This window comes from Saccopteryx leptura, unplaced genomic scaffold, assembly GCF_036850995.1.
Source record: "Saccopteryx leptura isolate mSacLep1 unplaced genomic scaffold, mSacLep1_pri_phased_curated manual_scaffold_130, whole genome shotgun sequence".
Classification (NCBI taxonomy): domain Eukaryota; kingdom Metazoa; phylum Chordata; class Mammalia; order Chiroptera; family Emballonuridae; genus Saccopteryx; species Saccopteryx leptura.
The window spans coordinates 1,570-25,460 of NW_027095811.1; the positions used below are offsets into that span (position 1 = coordinate 1,570).

General features: G+C 40.2%; 1 pseudogene; it reads left to right on the forward strand.

Annotated features, from left to right (window-relative positions):
• The first annotated feature begins 6,537 nt into the window (after nucleotides 1–6,537).
• Nucleotides 6,538–8,578, forward strand: LOC136387146 (cytochrome c oxidase assembly protein COX18, mitochondrial-like; annotated as a pseudogene).
• The last annotated feature ends 15,313 nt before the right edge of the window (nucleotides 8,579–23,891 follow it).

Sequence of the window (23,891 nt, forward strand, 5' to 3'; positions counted from 1 at the left end):
ACACCTTATATTTTTTTAGGTATACGTGCATACAACCCATGATTAGACATTTATACAACTTACAAAGTGATGATCCCAAGAATTCTACTACCCATCTAGCACTATACATAGCTATTGCAATATTATTGATCATGTTCCCATGCTGTATTTACATTCCCATGACTATTACATAACTACTAATTTAAACTTAATCCCTTTAACTTTTTTTTAAGGTTACAATTGAATGTTTCATCCCTCCCCCATCCCCGTCTATCCCCTCCCCCCTTTCACCCACCCCCCTTTTCAATTCTCCCTGCAGATCATGTCCCTGGATTTCTTTCTTTCTTTTCTCTTTCTTTGTTGTTGTTTGGGTTACATTTGAATGTTTTGACTCTGCCCCATCCCTTGCCCCTCCTCCCCCATGCCCATCCCCAACTCAGTTCAACTCTTCATGCTGACCATGCCCCTGGCATCCCCACTTCTGTTTCCCTAGAAGTTTCCCCACCCTCTTTCCCCATCTCCCTCTCCCTTCCCCAATTATCCCTGTCCTTCCAGTCCTTGTTGGTTTTGTTTTTGTTGTTGTTGTTGTTTATATTTCCATTATTCCTATTTTTTGTTCATTGGTCTTTCCCATTCATTAAGTTCCACTTATAGGTGATATCATATAGTATTTGTCTTTCTTCTCCTGACTAATTTCACTGAGCATAATTTTCTCCAGTTCCAGCCATGTTGAACCAAAAGGCACATAGCACTCCATTCTGTAGATGGACCACAGGCTTTTTGATCCATTCATCCACTGTTGGGCCTTTTGTCTGCCTTCACTGCTTTGCTATAGTAAATAATGCTGCTATGAACATTGGGGTGCATAGTGTCCTTTGAATTGGTGTTTTAGGGTTTTTAGGGTATATTCCAAGCAGTGGAATTGCTGGGTCATAAGGTAAATCCATTTTAAGTTTTTTAAGAAAATTTCATACTGTTTTCCAAAGTGGTTGTACCAATCTGCATTCCCACCAGCAGTATATTAGGGTTCCCTTTTCTCCACATCCCTGCCAGCACCTGTCATTTGTTGATTTGTTAATGGTGGCCATTCTTACTGGTGTGAAGTGATATCTCATTGTGATTTTAATTTGCATCTCCCTTATGGCTAGAGATGTTGAGCACTTTCTTGTGTCTTTGAGCCCTTCATATGTCCTCCTTCGTGAAGTGTCTGGTCAGCTCAATTGCTCATATTTTTTAATTGGGTTGCTTGTCTTCCTGGAGTTGCATTGTATAAGTTCCTTATATGTTTTAGAGGTCAACCCCTTGTCTGAAGTTTCATTGGCAAAGATGTCTTCCCATGTGGTTGATTCCCTTATTATTTCACTGGAGTTTTCTTTTGATGAGCAGAAGCTTTTTAGTTTGATGGAGTCCCATTTGTTTATTCTTCCCTTATATCCCTTGTCCTTGGAAATATGTCAATGAATATTTTGCTGTGAGGAATGTCTGAGATTCTTCTGCCTATGTTTTCTTCCATGGTTTTCACGTTTTTTGTGTTAGGGCTGGCTGAGGTGGTCTTGGAAATCTTACTTTTCTTTCCTGTATTTGCCTAGGCATATTTTCACAGCCTCTTAGATATACTTTAATCCCTACCTCCCCAGTTGTTTATCCTCACCTTGCAAGTGCATCCTAGCCCATTTATCAGTAATTAAGTAGATACATGTTTAATAGTTTATTTCTTAGTTTATTTTTTCGTCTCTAGCCTGCCTCCCCCTCCCTTCCAGGAAAGAAGATTAACAGCTTTTTGCAGAGCCCCCAGCTGTGGTTGGCCCAGAGATAAAGAGTTGCTGCTCTGCCAGCTGTGGGAAAACACAGCCTCTGAAAAGCTTCATCCCCAATGATTAACACCTGCTAATGAACTCAGCTAATGTCTTCTTCCTCCATCTAGATAGCAATCCTCTGTTAGTTAGTGAGGAAAACATCTCTATTTTTGGTAACTATTCTCACCCAAAAATCCTATATAAACTTACCCCAGCCTTTTGTTCTGAGTCCAGAGCCATTTTTGGAGACACTGAGTCTCAGCCTGTCCACTAGCAACAAATTCTTTAATTTCCCAGATCCACTGGCTCAGAGTGTTTAGATCTCATGGGTTTGTAAAAAATATTTAATTTGCAAATTGGACCTAACATCTGAGTTTATAGTTAAGTCTTTTATCCATCTTGAGTTTATTTTGGTGTACAGAGACAGATCCTGGTCTACTTTTCTTTTTTTTTTCTTTTTGCATGTACGTGTCCATAACTTCCAACACAACTTGTTAAAGAAGGAGAATTAGTTCCATTCCATTTTAAACTCCTTCCTCCTTTGTCAAATATTAATTGACCATAGAGGCTTGGGTTTATTTCTGGGCTCTCTATTCTGTTCCATTGGTCTGTATCTAAAGATACAGTAGCCTAGATTATAGTAGCCTTTGTCATGTAGTTTGATGTTAGGTATTTTGATACCCCATGCCCTGTTCTTGTTTCTCAAGGTAGCTGTGGCTATTTGGGGAGGTTCGTGCTTCCACGTGAATTTTTAAATTATTTCTTTTATGTTGGTGAAATATGTCATTGGAACTTTGATAGCGCTTGTGTTGAATCTGTCAATTGCTTTGGGTGCATGGCCATTTTGATAATGTTCATTCTTTCAGTCCATGTACATGATCTATGATTTCATTTGTTTTTCTTCTTCTTAATTTCTTTCTTGAATGTTCCATAGGTTCCTGAGTGCAAGACTTTTATTTCCTTGGTCATATCTATATCTTTTTTTCATTGTCGTTGTTGTTGCTATTGTGAATTGAATTTTCTTTTGATAGTTTCAGATTCTAACGCCTTATTACTGGTATACAGAAATTCCTTTAACTTTCTATTCTGCAAACTTTCCACGCTTGTATAACAGCTCAAGTTGTTTTACATTGGAACTTACAGGGTTTTCCATAAAGACTATCATAGCATATTCAAACAGTGCTAGCTTGACTTTCTCCTTTTCAATTTGGATACCTGTATTTCCCATCTTGTCTGATGGCTATAGCTAGAACTTCCAAGACAATGTTGAATAGAAGTGGAGAAAGTGGACAGCCTTGTCTCATTCCTGATCTTAGGGGAAAAGCTTTCAGTTTTTGTCCATTAAGTATGATGTTGGCTGTAGGGTTTTCATAAATGGATTTTATTATGTTCAGATATGCTCCTGTATTTCTTTTTTACAAAGTGGCTTTTTGTTTTTGTTTTTTTTTACCATGAATGGGTGCTGTATTTTATCAAATGCTTTTTTTGGTGTGTATTGAAACAATTATGTGGTTTTTATCCTTCATTTGATTGACGTGTTGTATAACATTAATTGATTTACAAACGTTATGCCATCCTTGCATACCTGATGTAAATCCCACTTGATCATGGTGAATAATCTTTTTAATGTATCATTAAATTTTGTTTGCCAGTATTTTTATTGAGGATTTATACATCATGTTCGTCAGAGATATTGGTCTGTGGTTGTTTTCTTATTTTTTTTAGTCTTATCTGGTTTTGGAATCAGGGTAATAACTGGCCTCATAGAAGGAGTTTGGGGTTCTCTCCGATTCGTAGATTTTTTGGACTAATTTGAGAAGAATAGTGTTAAACTTATCCCTAAATGTTTGATAGAATTCTACTTTGAAGGTATCTGGGCCTGGGCTTTTGTGTCCTGGTAGTTTTTTGACTACTGATTCAATTTCCCTTACTGTTATTGGGCTGTTCAGGTTATCTACCTCTTCTTGTTTCAGTTTTAGAATATTGTATGATTCTAATAATTGGTCTATTTCACTCAGATTGTTTTAATTTCATAGCACTATCGTACGATCATCTGAATTTGTGTAGAGTCAGTTGTAATTTTCTCCTCTTTCAGTTTCTCATTTTATTCATTAGGGTGTTTTTTTCTTTTTTTCTTGATGAGTATTGCTAATTGTTTTGTCAATTTTGTTTATTTTTCAATTAACCATCTCCTCAATTTTTGCTCTATTGAATTGTTTCTTTAGACTGTACGAGGTTTAATTCTGCCCTGATTTTGATAATGGTTTCCTTCTGCTTGCTCTTGGCCTTATTTATTGTTGTTCCTCTAGTTTTTGTAGTTGCATATTTAGGTCATTTATTAGGAATTTATCTGTCTTCCTTAGATGAGCCTGTATAGCTATAAACTTCCCTCTGAGGACTACCTTTGCTGTGTCCCATAGGTTTTGGACTGTTGTGTATTCATTGTCATTTGTCTCCAGAATTTTTTTTATTTCTTTCTTGATTTCCATGATCACTAACTCTTGCTTTAATAGGGAGTTATTCAGTTTCCAAAAATTCATACATTTTTGAGTATTTTCCTTTAAGTTGGTTCTAGTTCCAAGGCCTCGTGATAATACGCTTGAGATTATTTCAATTTCCTTGAATTTGTTGAGGCTTCTCTTGTTTCCTACTATATGGTCAGTTGTTGAGAATGTTCTGTGTACCTTTAAGAAGAATGTATGTTTTGCTTGGTTAGGGTGAAATACTCTGCATATATCTATCTTTCTACAGTGACATTCAGTGCCGATGGTGTCATGGTCTGCCTTTGAACTGTGGACACATCTGCTAACTTCTTTGCCCATCCTACCAGGATCAATCTCCACATGATTCTATGCCTACCCCCCTCTTGATATCTGGTTTTCCATTTTTTGTTACTATTCCCTCCAGTAACAGATTTCTGTGTGTGTGTGTGTGTGTGTGTGTGTGTGTGTGTGTGTGTGTGTGGTGTTTTATTTTGTCCTGAAAACTTCTTGTTTCACCTTCAATTTTAAACAACAGTCTTGCTAGTGAGAGTAATCTTTGTTTTAGATCATTGCTTTTAATTACTTTGAATGTCCATGACAATCCCTATGACCTATATTATTTCTGTTCAGAAAACAGCCATTAACAGTTGAGCTCTCATGTAGGTAACTATCTTTTTGTTGCTGCATTTAAGATTCAGTTTTTTAACTTTGCCATTTTCTTATTGGTTTATCTTGGTGTAGGACTCCCTGGGTGCATCTTGTTTGAGACTTTCTGTCTCTCCAGGCACTGTGTGTCTGTTTGTCTTCAACCACATTAGAATTTTTTCTGTCTTTTTTCCTTCAAGAAGTGTCTATCTCTTGTTCTATTTCTTCTCTTCCAAATACTACTGTGTATTTCCTCTCTTTCCTAATACTACTGTGATGCAGATGTTTTACCTCTCACATTGTCCCCAAGATACATTAATCTACCCCGCTACTTCTTAATAAATTTGTCATTTTGCTGCTCTGATATTATTTTGTTTTAACTTTGTGACCTGTCATTCTTTATTTACAACTGATTCTTTCACATGGGTTTTAAGTTTTGTTTTGATTGTTTTGTTCTTTGTTTTTTGTTTCCATGTTGCTGTGCAGCCTTTTCACCATTACTTTGAACTGTGGCTATATAAATTCTTTACCGCTGTTTACATAGCTCTTATTTTATGTTAATCCCTACCCCCACATTTTTCCCCATTTAGGTCTTGTTTCTTTTTTAAAAATTGTTTTATTTTAACTTTATTTAAAATTTAAAATTGTTTTATTCTCACCTAAGGACGTTTTCCCTCTGCTTTGAGAAAGAGTGGGTGGTGGGTGAATGGAAAGAGAAAAGCATTGATGAAAGGGAGAACCATGGATTGCCTTCTGTAGAGGCCCATCCTGGAAACTGTATATGCCTGACTGGGAATCCAACTGACAACCCTTTCTGGAAGGGAGTACCCTCCAACCACCTGAGCTGTACTGGCTAGGACCTGGCTGGTTTCTTTTCCCCCCTATTTTGACTGCCTCATTGTGTTGTTTCTATGTTTTCATCAAAACTTCTTTTTTGAAAATATATTATCTATCTATCTACCTATCTATAGCAAAACAAGGAGGGAGAAAAGAAATATCTGTGAGGTTGTAGAGAGGAGAGAAACAACTATGTGTGGGCTGCCTCTCATTTGACTCACAACCTAGTCATGTTGCCCCAACTGGGAATTGAACCAGCGACTTTTGGGTTTGCAGGCCGGCACCTTATTCACTATGCTATGCCAGCTGTGGGTCAAAATTTCTTATGACTCCTGGTATTGGTGGGTAGCCCTCTCTAATAGGTGTCACATCAGACCTAGGGGTGCAATTTGCTTACTGATCTGGGTGCTCTAGGAATGACCGTTGTGTGGTTTATGTGGGCCCTGATGTTGCAGTTGATCTTGATTGCTGATGTCCATTCATGAGCATGTTTGACCCTAAGCCTGGTTGAACGCTGAGGCTAAACCTTGACCACATCACACAAACTATTGTACAGGTTTTGAGAAAACAAAACAAGTTTAAACTAAACTGAAAACAACTCAACAATAAGAAACCCCTAACAATTACAAAGACAGGAACAGACAGAATCCGAAAAGGGAAAAAGAGGAGGCCAGCAATATGCCTGCCAGACAGAGGGATGCTGAGACTGCTGGCTCTGGTGATCAGCATGAAGGATTGTCTATCCAGCTGGATAGAGCCTGGTGAGAGCCTGACTCTTGAGAGGTCTGGAGAACAAGATGGAAGATGCTGCACAGGTAAAAGATATTTTTATTGGTTAAGGGGATTTTCAGGAGGCATGACTTAAGAAACCCTGGGGCTAAAATTCAAGCGATCCGGTGGGGAGTGCAGCCCCCCCTTCCCCGCCCCACTACACAGGCCACCGAGTCCCTGGACAGGGGCCATGAACACATTGTGTTCACAGGTGAAGAGGACTCAGAGGAGTGCGCACCCATGTTGGAGTTTGGCCATACCAGCTGCAACAAAGGAAAGACCTAGAAGGAGAGAGCTGCCAAGAGGTGGAGACATGATGTAATTGCGTCCAAGCAAATGGGTGTGATCTGGCCAGCAGAAGCTGTGACCTCCTGGGCTAAATCTGTCTGCATGTTCCCACCATGCACTGAGTTAAACAGGGAGACAGAGGGATATCTGCATGTAGGGGAATTGATCTAATCGAAAATATAGAAATTTTTCGCAGGAGCAACCCCCACCCCCCACCTCAGGAAGAGCTTGAAAGCAAAGACAGAGGAGGTGGAGGGTGCTCTAACTTCTCCCTGATAAAATCCTCATGGGACAAGACCAAGACAGAGGTCTGTCTCTGAAGCCTGATCCCAAGCGTCCCTATGGGCACAGAGACCTACAATAAACTGGAGAAACCTTTGCACTTCCATGCTGTCAGCTTTCAGTGGACCTGATTATATTGTAAAAGAACACGATTTTTGGTGCAAATAAAAAACCCCACAAGAGACCGGGAAGGTCAACAGTGGTCCCCGGCAGGCCGGCACCCACTCCATGCCTGGGGTCGCTTATGCATGTGGGCTGCGACTTCTATGGAGCTGTAAGTAGAGGTATTCCGTGAAGACCTTGTTTGGGGCCCAGCCCTGGCTCACACGTGCTGTGTTGGCTAGGTGGTAGGTGGTTGCAGCGTTGCCTGTCCTGCACCTCGAGGCGCAGGACCCACAGTTTTCGCCAGTCTAACTGGCAGTGCCAAGTGTTCTGCTGTGGCAGTGAGGGTGGTGGTTCATTCTCTGCAGTAAACCCGGGTGGCACACGCGCTGGTATGAGGCCCTGGCCACCTCAGCGCCTGTGCAGGGCGCTGAGGAGCTTGCTGCTGGGCTTTCACACCTCGGCAGGTCTCCCCTGGGGGAGCCGCAACCTCCTCACCAACTTGTCCCTGCGCGGGCGCCATCACACTGCCCCTAGCGGCCCTACCAGCACTACATCCTGGCCAAGCTAGGTGGAAACTTGGCAGCCAGAAATTAAAAATATTGCGCAGCAGGTTAACCAGGAAGTAGCAATTCGCGCAAGGCAGTTGGGGTGGTCCAAAAGAGTTGCCAGGGATTGAACCAGCAATCGTGGTGTATAGGAACAATGCTCTAACCAACTCAGCTACCCAGCCAGGGATGGCATGATAGTCTATATCCTGGTAGTGAAAGCAAACAAATGAGAAACAAAAATAAAAAGGCTCACTTATGTAAGGAATATGCAGACGCTTGTTTCAGAGCTGTATGCTCGGGATAACTGCCACCCTTTTAAAGCCCCAGGATTGGTCTGGATTCAGTTTCCAATGTGGATCTTCGTGTGTATTGCTCTCCAGAATCTTAGCACAGGAGCAACTCACTGAGAAGCAGGTTTTTTCTGTGCAGGAGCGGGTGGCTACTGGTGGAGTTCTTCTTCGGTTCCTGACCTCACTGCACTGGATCCCACTTGGATTCTACCCATCTCTGTTGGTATCGCCAACTTATTAATAATAGAGATTTTCTGCTCTACAAAAATTGGAACATCCCATTTCCAGATGTATGTTATGTACTTTGTCCAAGCAGTGTCAGTGTTGGTGATCGGGATTTCTGCATCGGTAACTTCATGGATCGTTCTCTACTGGTTATGCTCCAGCTTCATGGGCCTTTCACAGAACTTGCTGCTGCCTTCTCTAGGTTTCAACAGCTTTGCCACATACCCTTGACCAAGGGAGATTCAGACACTCCTTTCAAAGATCTCTTTGCCGCCCTTTACACCGAATTTAGTTTAAAAAATGACATTTTTCCAGCAATTTTGAAATGATTATAAGTGTCACTGTCATCGTAAATATTCTTAGATTTTATTCAGATATGATTTAATTTGCTTCTTTTCAAAATAATGAACTCTGTGAAGTACTGTAGGTTAAAATATAATCCAGTTATGTTTGACAATACTTAAAATTCTACACTTTTAAGGGCTAGAAATATATCAGTAGTATGTTTATTCGTATCCTAAGAATGCAAAAGTGTCTGGCTCTGTTTATAAAATTATAATTTGCTAGATGTGGTAGAACTTTATTTATTTATTTTGTTTTTGTTTTTTAAGATTTTATTTATTTATTTTGAGAGTGGGGAAGGGAGAGAGAAAGAGAGGGAGAGAAATATCTGTGTGGTTGCAGAGAGGAGAGAAACAACCATGTGTGGGCTGCCTTTCATTTGGCTCACAACCTAGTCATGTTGCCCCGACTGGGAATCGAACCAGCGACTGTTTGGTTCACAGACCAGCTCTTAACCATTACACTACGCCAGCCGGGGCACGTGGATGTGGTAGAACTTTCGAAAACAGGAAATAGCAGTCTGAATGAGGTCAAGATGTACTGAGTAGCCCCATACATTAAATTTTTGTAAAACAATGAGCTGGTTATTAATATTTTGCAAGTCTGCATGTTTGTAGGACTTGTTTGAGCATCTGATAAAAGTCGTTTTCCCTTCAGGAAACTCCTAAAACTTACAACAAGAGGTCTGTCATTGGCCACTGCCCTGGAATGCCTCTAGTAACTCCTGGTTAAGAAAATCTTATTCGTAATGGAATGCACATTGACAATGAGTTTATATGTGATTTTATAAAAATAGATTTGAAACACATGGTAGCAGGGTCGTTTGTGCATGCAAGAAAGCTCCTAGGTGGTGTGGCCTCTCAGTTGTGCTCTGAAAGAATACAAAAGGTGTACTTTCCTTTCCATGATTCAGGAAGTCTGGAATACAAAGTGTGGAACTAAGTACTGCTACACTCCCAAGTAAAAAATTGAATTATTAAGTTTGTTTGGTGAAAGGAGGATAAACCAGAAGGAGGCTACCTTTTTTGAGGTGATTTTATAGACTGTTGTTTATTTAAAAAGATTAAGTACTCTAATGGATTAAAACTATGGTCAATGTTTAATACAGGGAAACTTGACAGGTAATGTAAATTGTGGACCCAGTCTTTTGCTTGTTTAACTGAAAAGGGTGATCACATTAATTTTGGTTGAGATTATCAGGAATAAATTTGACAAACAATTGAGAAGGTTACAAATTATAAACATTCACTATGTTGAAATATGAGCCCACTTCTGAGATGCCCAAATTTTACAATAAAGTTAAAACTGAAGTGAAAAATAAAACCCACAGGAGAAGAGCTGGAAATCCAGAAGGAAGAAGGTCAGAGAGCTCAAGCTTTACGCAGTCTGGGGCCATGACTGGGAAAGTGAGCTGTGCTATCACCTCAGCAGGTCCCACTTGCATAGAGTGGGAGAGAGCCCTGGAAGTGTGGAATAAATACACAATGTGGTTCTAATTATCACAGAAGCTCCCTTTAGAAGCATGTGAAGGTGATAGAGGTGCTGTTGCCAGAAACTGGATGACCCACCTCAGGGGAACTCCTCATGTCTCATACGCAAGACACCTGTGTGTTTGTGTGTGTAATAATGCATATATAGTGATTTTATATTTACACACACACACACACACACACATACATCTATATAAATGAATATTTTTTTCATTTTTTCTACACCAGTTTTTTTCCTGTTTTCCTCTATTTTTTTCGTCAACTTCTTTTGATCCACATTTTTCTACTTTATAGCTGCATTACACATGGATATGTGATACTTAATTTTCGTGTTGAGAAAGAGGTTTTTAAATTGTTTTGTAGTTGTTGTGTCTTGTTAACCCTTCTTATTTGTTGTTTAGGTATGTTCTGCTGTGTATTGTTTTCTTCCATTGTGTCTTCATCCCTTTTCCTTATTTTTTAGTGTTCCTCTACCCTTTTCTCTTATTCATCTCTTCACTTTCATTCCCACTGGCTTTTCTCCATTCATCTTTTCTCTTTTGCTCTGTTCCATATTACCCTCATCTGACACAGAACTGTAATATAATCCCTCATTAGCTTTACATATAAGCTCAAGAAACATCACTCCTCTTGCTTTTTAGCATGAACTCTCTATTACCAGAGTGCATATGTATATTAGTTTATAATTTTATGTATGTATACACTTTGTAACTGTTCATTATAGGTTTTTGTTTTTTTCCAATATCATAGTTTTTCTTCAAATTCTACATGGCAACCAGCCCAGCATTTTGGCATACAACATGTACAGGGAACTGTGACCACCAGGTACCCAACCGAGGGGAGACAGCAACAACGAATGAGTAACCAATAAGAAAAATTCAAATACAATAAGAGAGCCCACTCAAACTGAATAAAGGGCAACCCTAGAACAACCAAAACAGAAAAACATAGAGACTGCACCACTGACTCCCACAGAACACATACCACAAAAACCCACATCAAAAAGATAAGTAAGCAAAGTAGGACAAACTAAGCTACAGAGATCAAAAGAATCACCTATCAAAAAGGAGGCAGAGTAAGAACCTCAGACCAATAGAAATGGAAAAATCTTCACAAAGCCATCCAAATGAAACTGAGGCAGATATCCTACCAGATATGGACTTTTTAAAAAATCATCATAAGGATGCTGAAGGAGCTCTGTGACCACTGCAAGGAGCTTAGTGGAAATTACATCAGCATGAAAAGGGAAATAGAATCTATGAGCAAAAGCCAGGAAAAAATTAAGACTGCACTATTCAAATTGAATAAATACACTGGAATGGACTAAAACAAGGTCAGATGAAACAGAGGATCAGATTAGCAAGCCAGAAGGCAAAGTAGGAAAAAAAAAGGAAGTTGGAATACCAAGGTGAAAGAAAGATTAACAAGACAAAGGAAGCATTACTGGAGCTTCAGATAACATGACAGGTAGCCACATCATATCATAGTAATAACAGAGAGAGAGAAGACAAAGAATGGATTTGAAAGTGTAATTACTACCTGGCTGGTGTAGCGTAGTGGGTAAAAACACAGCCCGTGGACCCAAAATGCTGCTGGTTTGATTCCCAGTCAGGGCCACCTGACTAGGTTGTGAGACAAATGAGAGACAGCCCACACATGGTTGTTTCTCTTCTCTCTGCAACCACGCAGGTATTTCTCTCTCTCTTATCTCTCTCCCTTCCTTTCTCTAAATAAATAAATAAATAAATAAATAAATAATATCTTAAAAAACGAAGAAGAGAAGAAATGTAATTCAGAAAATAAGAACAAGAAATTTCCCCCATTTGGTAAGAAGGAAGGTCAGAAAGCACGGAAAGTCCCAACCAAAATGAACTTAAGAAGGCCTACCCCAAGACACGTTATAATTAAAAAAGCAAAATTTGCAGAGAATTTTAGAAGCAGCAAGAAAGTCAGGTCAGTAAGAAGCATGCGCCAATAAAGCTGTCAGCTGATTTCTCGAAGTAAATACTATAAGTAGAGAGAATGCTAGTAAATATACCAAGTGATGAAAACTAAAGGCTTCCAAGCAAGACTACTCTACCTAGCAAGGCTCTAAATAAAAATAAACGGAGAAATGATAAGTTTCCCAGACAAAAAGAGTTTACAACAGTATTCAGCCACAAATCAGCTCTGCAGGAAATGCTTAAAGGCCTATTTTAAGAAGGCAAAGAGCTTTCCCCCTCTACCTTCCTACCCATTTCCTTAGAAGTAAAATGAGCAAGTCCTTAGGTAAGATTTTTATAAGGAACAGAATCCTTTCTAAAATGCAAATGAGTCTACCTTCCAGATGATTAAAAATTCTTTACAGATGTGTTACAGTTTATAAAATGCCAGCACTTTCAGTGATAATGCCTTCAGAAACACAATGACTATTTCGGGAGACTCTTGAGAGAAGAGGGTCACAATGGCAGGAAACGTAAGTTAAGTCACCTGTCTTCATGCCAGGAGCTTAGTGAGAGTAACTCACTCTTAACCACATTAAAAAAAAAACAAAACAAAACACGGCATATGACCTTGTTCTACATATGTGGGACACATCATGTGATCTCACTGGAGTGATATCTCTGCCTAATTATTTCACCCAGCCCTGTTAAATAGTTTTATATCATTTTCTCCAACTCTGCTTCTGTTAGCTCCATTCCAGCCTTAGCCGTTTCCAGCCCAACAAAAAACAGCCTCATGACTGCATTTCCCTCCCCTGGGAGGGCCCTTCCAGTGTTTCTACTGCACCTCTTTCTCTGGGCCCACTGGCCTGCTGACACTTCGAGGGCTGCCCCTTGACTCCGAAGGGATGCAGGGTGGCCTCATCTCTGGGACCCGCCCCTCCCTCATTTCCACTCACCTCTAGTTCGGGCTTTAGGTCCCTCCTGCCTGTTCTCATATGAGATTTCAATTTGGCTCCAAACTACTGTTCAATCACATGGTCTTGTAAATGTACCTCTTGGGGTAACTGTGGGAATTAATTGAATTATTTGTAGAATGCTTAGAGCAGCACCTATTGTATGGTAACTATATGTTTGCTGTGACTAGTATGTCTTCCCACCATCCCCGATCCCTCTTTGAACTCTTAACATCAGACTGTCTTTTTTGTACCCCTGGTAGTGACTGGCTTACAGACAGAACTCGTAATACGTTGCTAAGTAGTGGTCAAATGCTCAGTAACCAGAATGCTCCAGGGAACTGAGAAGGTACTTTTGGGACGCAGCACTGAGGGTCATTTTTATTTTTAGCATGTAATCTCATGTTTCACCTAAACTCCCACTTACATATATCAGACAGAGTCTTACACATTCAACAGGGGTCTAACTACAATGTTCAATGGGGTTAGGAGTGTTGACTTGAAGTCCAGTCCTTCAGAACAACTGCCATGACCATAGCCAACATTTTCCCAAACTATTCTTTTGTAACTGGTCCTGCCACTTCCTTCCCTTCGCTGGTTTGCTCTTACATGAAGTCCACACCCAGGTATCACCTCCTAAGGAAGATTCCTCTGAGCCTTCCCCACACTGGGTTGGGATTTCCTATCAGGATCAAATAGCATCCTATAGGTCTGTTCATTGGTACTGATTATTTAACATCAATTGGACTAGTAAACTCTGTTAGGTTATAGTCCACTCAGGCCAGGGGTTAGTTGAAGTAATGACATCTCTGACCTCAGGAGCTTATGGTTTCTGAAGTAAGAATTACAGAAGATAAACTGATATAACGAAATAACTGGTTGACATGAGAGAAACACCTAAAAGTGTGACTTGCTGGAGGGGTAAGGGATGAGCACCTGGGCAAAGAAAGAAAGAAGGAAGAAATATAGAAGGAAGGTAGAAAGAAAAAAGAGAAAGGAAAGAAGGAAAAAATAGGAAGGAAGGAGGAAAGGAAAGTTAGAGAGAAAAGAAAGTAAGAAAAATAAAAAGAAACATTAAAGAAAGAAAAAAAACAGACAAAAGAAAGAAAAAAGAAAGGAAAAAAGTAAAAGAAAAAGAACCACAGGTTGAAAGGGCGAAAATGGTTCTGGATGATTACATATCACTAACAGACCTAAATATAAATGGATTGAATATTTTAAACAAAAGATATAGGCTGGTTGAGTGGGTCAGAAAACACAATCCCATATATGTTGCCTACGAAAAACCCACTCTCGAATATATGCACAGGCTAAAAATCAAGGGATGGAAAACAAACAAACAAAAAAAAAACATTTTAAGTGATTGGACATGAAAAAAATGGAGTAGCAAGAGTTATATCAGACAAAATAGATTTGAAAACAAAATCCATAAAAAAGACCCAGAACACTACTAAAAGGCAGAAATGATTGCAAACTTGTAAGCACCTAACACAGGAGCACACAAATACAAAAAGAAAATCCAGGAGGACTTTGAGAAACACACATGTGGCAACACATTCATAATGGGGGACTTTAAAAGGATTGTATTTATTTATTTATTTATTTATTTATTTAGAGAGAGAAAGGGAGGGAGAGAGAGAGGAAGAGAAATATCAATGTGTGGTTGCAGAGAGGAGAGAAACAACCATTGTGTGGCTGCCTCTCACTTGGCTCACAACCCAGTCATGTTGCCCCAACTGGGAATTGAACCAGTGACCTTTGGGTTCACAGGCTGGCACCTTATCCACTATGCTATGCCAGCTGGGATAATGGGGGACTTTAACATTCCACTATCTATAGAGGATAGATCTTCAAAACAAAAACTCAATAGGTATTAAAGCACTGAATGACACTCTAGAGTATGGACCATCATGGATATATATGGAGAGAGAGAGAGAGAGAGTCTTTCGCCACAAAGAAGCAAAATATACATTCTTTTCAAATGCACATGGAGCGTTTTCAAATATAGGCCATATGGTAGGACACAACACAAACTTGAATATATTCAAGAAAATTGGGATAATATCAACCATATTCTCAGACCACAATGTTCTAAAGAATAGAAACCAACTTTAAGAAAAAAGACCCCAAAACATCCTAATTCATGGAAACTGAAAAACATGTTATTAAACAATGAGTGAATGAACAAAGTTATCACCCATTCACGGAAGGATTAAGAAATTCATGGAGAAAAAATGAAAATTAGCATACAACATCCCAAAACTAAAGGAACACAGAGAAGACAGTACTGATGGGAAAGGTCATAGCGGTATAAGCCCACCATAGAAGATAAATAATTTTCAAATAAACAACCTAACTCAGCAGCCACAAGAACTACAAAAGCAGTAACAAACAACCAACACCCACAGCGTGTAGAAGGAAAGAAAAAAATCAATATTAGAGCACAAGTAAATGACATAGAGCCTGAAAGAACAATTCAAGGAGTCAATATTTCCAGGAGCTGGCCCTTTGAAAAGATAAACAAAATCAGCAAGTCTTTAACTAAGCTCATCAGAAAAAAGAAAAGACCCAACTAAATAAAATATGAAATGAAAGAGAAAAAATTACCACTGATCCGACAGAGATACAGACGTATGTAAGAAATTATTATGAACAACTGATATGGCAAGAAACTTGAGAATCTGGGTGAAATGGGGGAGGGGAAACCTTCAGAAATATGTAATCTTCCAAAACTGAAACAAGGGCAAGCAGAAAATCCTGAATAGTTCCACAATAGCTAGAGAAATTAAAACAGTAAGAATAATAGTAAAAAACACTCCTAGCACACAAAAATCTTGGCCCAGGTGAACTGCATAAAACGTTTAGGGAAGAACTACTCCCTATCCTCCAATCACTTCCTAGAAGACTTAAAAACAGGGAAATCTCACTAACAACTTCTATGAGACCAGCGTTATTCTAATTCTAAAACCAGATAAGGACACGACAAGACAACAAAACTACAGACCAATATATCTGAAAAACATAGAGATTAAAATCCTGAACATAATACTAGAAAATTGTATTCAACTATATGTAAAAAAATATATATATCAGACACCATGATCAAGTGGGTTTCATCTCAGGGATGCAAGGATGATACAACATTTGCAAATCAATAAATGTAATACATCACATAAACCAAATGAAGAACAAAATTAAATTATTATGTCCCTAGATGCTGAAAAAATCATTTGACAAAGCACAGCACTCATTTATGATACAAGCAATCAGTAAAGTGAAATAAATGCTATGTATGAAAGACCTACAGCTGACATCATACTCAATGGGCAAAAACTAAAAGCTTCCCCCCTAAGATCAGGAATGAGACAAGAATGTCTGCTTTCACCACTTCTATTCAACATAGTACTGGAAGTTCTAGCCACAGCAATCAGACAAGGACAATAAATAAAAAGAAACCCACATTGGAAGAGAGGAAGTCAAGTTGTCATGGTTTAAAGTTGATATGATAGGCTACATGGAAAACACTTGGGCTCCAATGAAAAACGACTTAAGCTGATAAATTAATTTGGCAAAGTAGGAGGAAAAAAGTCAATAATCCGCAATCAAAGGCATTTGTCCTACACAAGCAATAAAATACCAAAAACCGAATTCGGAGGAAAATTTTCCATTTACTATAGAAACAAGAAAAATAAAGTTAACCAAGGATGCAAAAGTCCTGTACTCAGGAACCTACAGAACACTGACAAAATAAATTAAGACACAAACAAATGAAAACATATACCATATTCATGGACTGGAAGAACTAACATCATCCAAATGGCCATACTACCCAAAGCAATTCATAGATTCAATGCAGTCCCTATGAAAAGGTCAATGGCATACATCACCAATATAGAACAAATATGTGAAAATTGATATGGAAACAGAAACCACCCAGCACAGCCTTAGCAATCCCGAGAAACAACAAAGTAGAAGCTATCACAATACCAGATATCAAATTCTATTGCACGGCTACCGTAATCAAAACACTTGGGTACAAGAACGGATACACAGATCAATATAGAACAAAATAGCCCAGAAAGAAATCCAAGTCTGTATGGCCAATTAGAATTTGACAAAGAAGGCAGGAACTTCACATGGAACAAACACAGCCTCTTCAACAAATGGTTCTAGGAGGCCAGGACATGCACATGCAAAAAAAATGAAACTAGACCTTGAACAGACACCATACACCAAAATAAACTCTGGGCAGGTAATAAACTTAGATGTAGGTTGTGATGCCATAGAAACCTGGAGAAAAACATAAGCAGAAAAATCTCAGACATCCCATGCGGATATATTTTGGCTGATATATCCCCTAGGGTAAGGGATATAAAGGGAAGAATAAACAGATGAGACTTCACCAAATTAAAAAGCGTCTGGACAATGAAAGAAAAAACAGCAAAATAAAAAGGATTCAAACATATGGGAAAAACATCATCACCAATGATACCCTAGGAAAAAAGGTCTAATTTCCAAAACATACAGAACTCAAATGACTCGACATCAAAAAGTCCAGCAAACCAATTAAAAAGTGGGCAAAGGATCTTAACACTGTCTTCAAAGAAGACCTACATAGGACATATAGACACATGAAAGAAGGCTCAACATCACTAGCCATAAGATAGATGCAAATGAAAACCCCAATGAGATACCACTTCAGGCCAGCAGGAATGACCTTCAAGAACAAATCAACAAACAACAAATGCTGCTGAGCATGTGGAGAAAAGGGAACCCTACAGCACTACTAGTGGAAATGACTGGCACAGCCACTGTGAGGAATCAGTATGGTGTTTCCTTAAAACGCTTAAAATGGATCAGCAATCCCACTGCTGGGATTATACCCTAAGAACCCTGAAACACCAATTCAAAAGAACCTATGCACCTCAATGTTCATAGCAGCATTATTTACAATAGCCAAGTGTTGGAAGCAGCCAAAGTGCCCAGGGGCAGATGAATGGATCAGAAAACCACAGTGCATTTACACAATGGAATACTATGCAGCAGAAAGACCAGATGGATCTTCTCCCTTTTGTATCGGCATCAATGGAAATTTAGAATATGATGCCAAGTGAAATAAGCCAGAAAGTGAGAGACAAATACCTAATGATTTCACCCATAAGTGGAACCTAGTGAACCGGACAAAGGAGCAAATATATAGCTAAAGCTAACAACAACAACAAAATGTAACAGACAGACAGGTGCCAAAGGGGATTGGGGAGAGAGAGAGGGTGGGAAGAGAGGGGGTGAAATCTGACCAGGGAGCGAGTAAGGGGAGCACATGGCCATGGAAAGTATGGGGAAGATTAGTTTTGGTAGGTGTGGGGCTGGGATGTGGCGCAGTGGGGTGGCAGAGAAGAGGTAGGGCAACTGCAATGTAAACAACACTTTTTTCAAAAGAATTTTTTTAAAAAAAGAAAGTTAACGAAGTAATAACTCTGTGAGGTCTGTCTAGAAGGTATCCAGCCATGTAATATGAAAAATAGAGACATTTACTGAAGAAAATAGATAAAGGCACAGAAGTATTGCATGGGACAATGACATCTCAGTTCCCTTCAAAGTAGGCACTTTGGGATCTTACAGTTCTCCCAATTGCCATCAGCTGCTCCTGAATCTCACTGATGGTCTGAAATCTCTTCCCTTTCAAAGGTGATTTTAGTTTGGGAAAAGCTACATGTCGCAAAGTAACAAATCTGGGTTGTAGAGGGGCTGAGTCACCTAGGTTTCTTCATGTTTCACCCAAATGCTGCATAAGACAAGATGCATGAATGGGTGCATTGTTGTGAAGAAGCTGCCAATCACCAGTTGCCCATAGCTGCAGCCTTCTGAATCATCCAAATAATTTCTGTGGAGGGATGTTCAAGCTTAATGCAAAATCTGATGCATATTCGTTGCTCTACTCACTCAGTCATTTTGAATGTGATGGCCACACAGTACACATGCTCACTCAATGGCAAATGCCATCCTCACTGACTAGTACAGTAAAGTCATCATTGTCCGCCTGTGCATTCCACCCATTTTCTTTGCCTGCCAAGTTGCATTGATGTTGTGCAAAACCATTCTGTTAATAATGGCCTGACTTATTTGAGACAGTCCTCATATACAAATAACTACTAATAACGTTAAATGTAAATAGATCAGAATGGTTGAGAAGATGGTAGCTAGCAGGTGGAGGCTGTGTCCACATGCTCTTATGCCTGACTCAGACACGTGGTTGATCTTACAAAAACACAAACTGAACAATTAAAAAAAAATCTTAGCTGATGGAAGTGTGGGAGCCAAGGAGTACAGATGTTTCATGATGGGCAGTTAAGGACATTTTATAGGTGGAGGGAAAATATCTCATTCATGGTGCCTGACCTGACAGAGTCTGGTCAGAGATCGCAGTTGTGTGACTTCCTCCTGTGCCAGGGAAGGGAACTCCCAGACCCAGAGCTGAGAGCACCTTGGATACACAGAGTTCAGGAGATTCAGATTACATGCAAACAAAGCAAGCATCCCACCCATAGCTGCAGCGGAAAATGCTACTGGGGAGGGTGTCGGAGAGGAGAAAGATTACCTGCACCTGGGTCAGTTGGAGGAAGCAGGCCGCTGCTATCTGTTACTGTGCTAGTCTCTTGAACTTTTGAAGAGGTGGTGTGTATGGAAAGCCAGATGGTGACTCAGTGCTGCAGACGGAGTGCCCAGAGAGACTTTCTTAATAGGGAGCTGAGGCATGCTGGGCCTCTGTGCACAGCTGCCCTCCCAGCAAGAGGAAACATTAGGGTACAATTGCTCCCACTGAGTGTAGTTGGGGCAGTTTAAGCAGAAAGGTGCAAAGAAAGGGGATTTCTAGGCCCCAGCCCAGTGTACCTAGCAGGTTGGAGGCAGTGCAGAGTGAGCGTGTAGGTACCTGTCTGCTGAGAGGGCAATGGGCTGAGAACTGGAAGGGCAGGAGGTGAGAAGCTGAGATTTTTTTAAGCCAGACAGACCCCTGGTAGGGTTTGAGCCATCTGAGAAAGCACACAGAGTCAGTGATCTGATGAAAAGCCTGGCTTATTTGAGGAGAGGGAAAGAAAGGTGAGAACTCAGCTTATTCTTAAACCAAACTCTGAAGAAGCGGGTGTCTGCAAAGAGCTTTTATACTGCAGAGATCTGGTAAGGGTAAGGGTGACTACCACAAGGCATTGTGGGCCAGGATCTATTTAGAATAGGGTGTGGCCTGGCAACCACAAAATGTATAGACAGAAGGACTGCTTCACAATGTATGGAGTGCTGCACAATGCATTGACAGGGTGGTTTGCTGAGCTGTTTGGGCGGGATCTCTAGAGAGAGGGTGGGGAAGGGGCCTTTACTTCTCATTCCCTCTAGCAGCTCCCCTCCTGGGCAGATAGAACATCTGAGAAGGGAAGGTTCACATCCAGCCCTACCCCCTGCATGATCTCAGAAGATCTGGAAAACAAGCAGGTCAGGCCTCAAGAACCTCCTGCAGGGTGCACATCCACAGGAGAAAGGCAGCAAGGGCAAACACATAAGGGTCCCACTTTGAACTTATTTCAGGGAGAAAACAATAAACTGGTTCCTAGAGCCCTATTCCCTGGAGGGTCCCAAAGCAGGGAGAACAAAACCTGGGGCAACTGCTTTAGTTTGCAAAGAGAGCTACTACATTCAGCAACGAACAGGAGAGACTTCACTCTCATACAAAGATTGTCCCCTTGCTTGAAACTAAAGCCCACTTCAACAGAAACTAGACATTATTAATAATAGGCTGGGACATACCACGATGGGTGGTGCAGGGGCAGGGGGAAGACACCCACAAGTTTCCTATTACACTAAATACTACCTCCAAAGGGAGACCCAGGGGTTCTCACCTTCCTGAATGCAACAGACGCTGCCTTCTAGAGGTGGTACTTGCACTGCTGCCAGAAGATGAAAGATCCACCCCTGGATCTTATCCTGACAAGAAACCAGAAGCTGAGAGAAAACAGCAAACAGCTCAGATGAATCACAGCTTGCTCATCTCTTGAATTTGCCTTTTTTTTTCCTTCACAGAACCTTTTAGTATTTGGTTTGTTGGTTTGTTTGTTTGCTTGTATTGCAACTAACTCACTATTTTTGTCTTTTATATTTTTATTATTCTTTTTCAGATTTTATGTTATTTTTTATTTCATCACTTAAGAAATCTCACATTGCACCATTCCTTTGTGTTACTTCATTTTGCCTTCTGCCCACTCTTTCTTCCTTTTCTGGTAATTTTATCTTCGCCCATGCTACACCTTATTGCTATCCCTTAATATTATTTCTCCTCCCTCCTACCCTCTCAAAAACACTCTTGCTTTCTTTAGTAAGCTCACATTCTTTTCTGTCTCCTATAGTATACTTATTTCATTTCCATCTTTATACATTGTAGATTACTGGTGATGGATATTATGGTTATTGTTGCTCTTTTCAGCAGTATTCTGCACATCAAATTTCACAGGTTACATTCACCCTTTAATACACCAATTTGCTCACCTACCCTGCCCTTGCCAATTTGAATGAGGAATTTTAATTTATTATTTTTTCTTTGCCTGGGTTCTATTCTTTACTCACCTTATACTTTTGAAATCATTTTTCTTTTATTAAGTATATTTTATTAATTATGCTATTACAGTTGTCCCAACCCTTCCCCCCCTTGATCCCCTCCCCCATCTCCTTCTTCCTTTCCACAATCCCCTCACCTCTTGGCCCATGTCTACAAGAACAGCATATAAATTCCCTGGTTTCTGAATTTCCTATGTTGTTCTTAGCATATGTGTTGCATTTTGTACCCACCAAATAGGCTTCCCATTCCCTGTCTCTTTTCCCCCATTCTTCTCATTCCATCTACTAGCTGATAACCCTCCAAATGATCTCTGTGTCTATGGTTGTTGGTAGTTGTGCATTTGTTGTTATTTTAATGTCCAAGGTGCAGTTCCTCTTTTCCTTAAGCAAGGGCCCCTAAGCATATCGTATAATGAGAACTTAGTGATGATGAACTCTTTTAACTTGACCTTATCTAGGAAGCACCTTGTCTGTCCCTCCATTCTAAATGGCAGCCTTGCTGGATAGAGTATTCTTGGATGTAGGTCTTTATTTGTCATCCCTTTGAATATTTCTTGCATGCACAGTTTCTTTTGAAAAATCTGTAGAGTCTTATGGAAACTTTTTTGGAGATAGTTTGCTGCCTTGCTTGTTGCTCTTTGGCATTTTTATTATGATGCATCTTGTTGTGGGCCTCCTTGGGTACAGCTTCTTAAGGAATCTCTACCTCCGGGACATGTGTGTCTATTTTCTTTGCCAAAATTAGGAAATTTTATTTTTAATTATTCTTTCAGAGAAGTTTCCAATTTCTTGCTCTTCTTCCACACCCACTGGCGTCTCCATGACTGAGACATGGGTCATTTTGGAGATGTCCCCGCACCTTCTAAAACTCTCATTTTTTGAGTTCTTTTTCTTAATTTTATTTTAATTGTTTATTTCTTCCCTATATCCCAAGTTGTTGACTCGAATCCCAGATTCCTGTCCTACACCATGGATTTCCTGTGTATTTTCCTTTATTTCACTTAACGCAAACCTTATTCCTTTTGCAATTATTTCGACACACTCTAGGAGATCTGTAAGTTTTAGCTCCAGTGTTTAGAACTCTGCATCTGCTAAGTTGGATATCCCTGCATCACTTAGTTCATTTTCTAGGGTTCTGATCTGTTCCTTCACTTGGGCCACGTTTCTTACATCTCCTCCATTCAGCAGCCTCTCTGTTTATTAGGTAGAGCTGCTTTGACTTCTGCTATCTGCTCACATATTTATGTTTCAAGGGGCGGGTCTGGGGCACACAGCATCATAGCTTTGTTGTGGGCCCCTTTTACACTGCAAGGGGTGGTGCCTTTGGCTATTTGCCTGGTCAGGGTAGCCATGGCACTTGAGGCCCCACATGTGAGGAAAAGGTCTGTGGGGAAATAATTCCAGAGGTTCTAGCACGGCCACCAGCCGACCCCATGGACATGCCTGGCACATATCCCTCTTCAGTCCCTTTCCTCTGTGTGACCTTTGCCCTTCCCATGATTGCAAGGCCACATCCCAGGCTGTCACAAGAAACCTACTGCTTCCTCAGCTGCTTCAGCCTTTGCTGGTGCGTGGCAAAAGTCCTGGAACTCTATATTTCCCCAGTCAAGGCCTTTCAAACTCTGCTCAGTTTGGTCTGGGGCTGTTTACCCTCTTACTTTGCTAGGTGTCCCTTCATTTTTTAACTCCCACATTTAAATGTGGGCCTACCCTTTCTCTGGGCCTCCAAAGTGCCTGTGCATTTTCTCTGATCACAATTTCCTCACTCACCACCCCTTTTACCTCTTGTTTTGGCTGCATGTTGATCTCCCAGTTTGTCACCATTCAATTTCTGCTACTTTCATTACTTAATCGTTCTCCAGTGTTTAGTTGTGTATTTCTTGATGGCTTTGTCTGGTTGCGTCACTATCTAGAGCTCGCTTCCCAACAAAAATCATATTTCTATACTGTAGAGGTCTCATACTTTCTTTTCCCTTTCGTCTGATATTTTTATTCCCTTCCCAACATTATTGAGCTCTGCTCAGTTGTCACTGTTATTGACCCTGTTGGTGTTATTATGCAATTTTATCTCCTCTGTTTCACTACCTTTTTAATTTCATTTCAAACCTCATAGTGTACCCATCCCTTTTCTATTCTATTTTTCATCACCTTTCCAACCTCTGATTTTGTTTTAAATTCAATCCTCTCCTTTTTTTCACCTTGTTTTCATTCTCTACCCGTTTTATTTCTCCTCCACCTTACCATTCAATTCTTACCACTGGATTCTTGCATGGATGGGGGGTGAGTGGGGGAATACTCACTTGTCCAGTGCTTTCCTCCAGGTCTAATGGT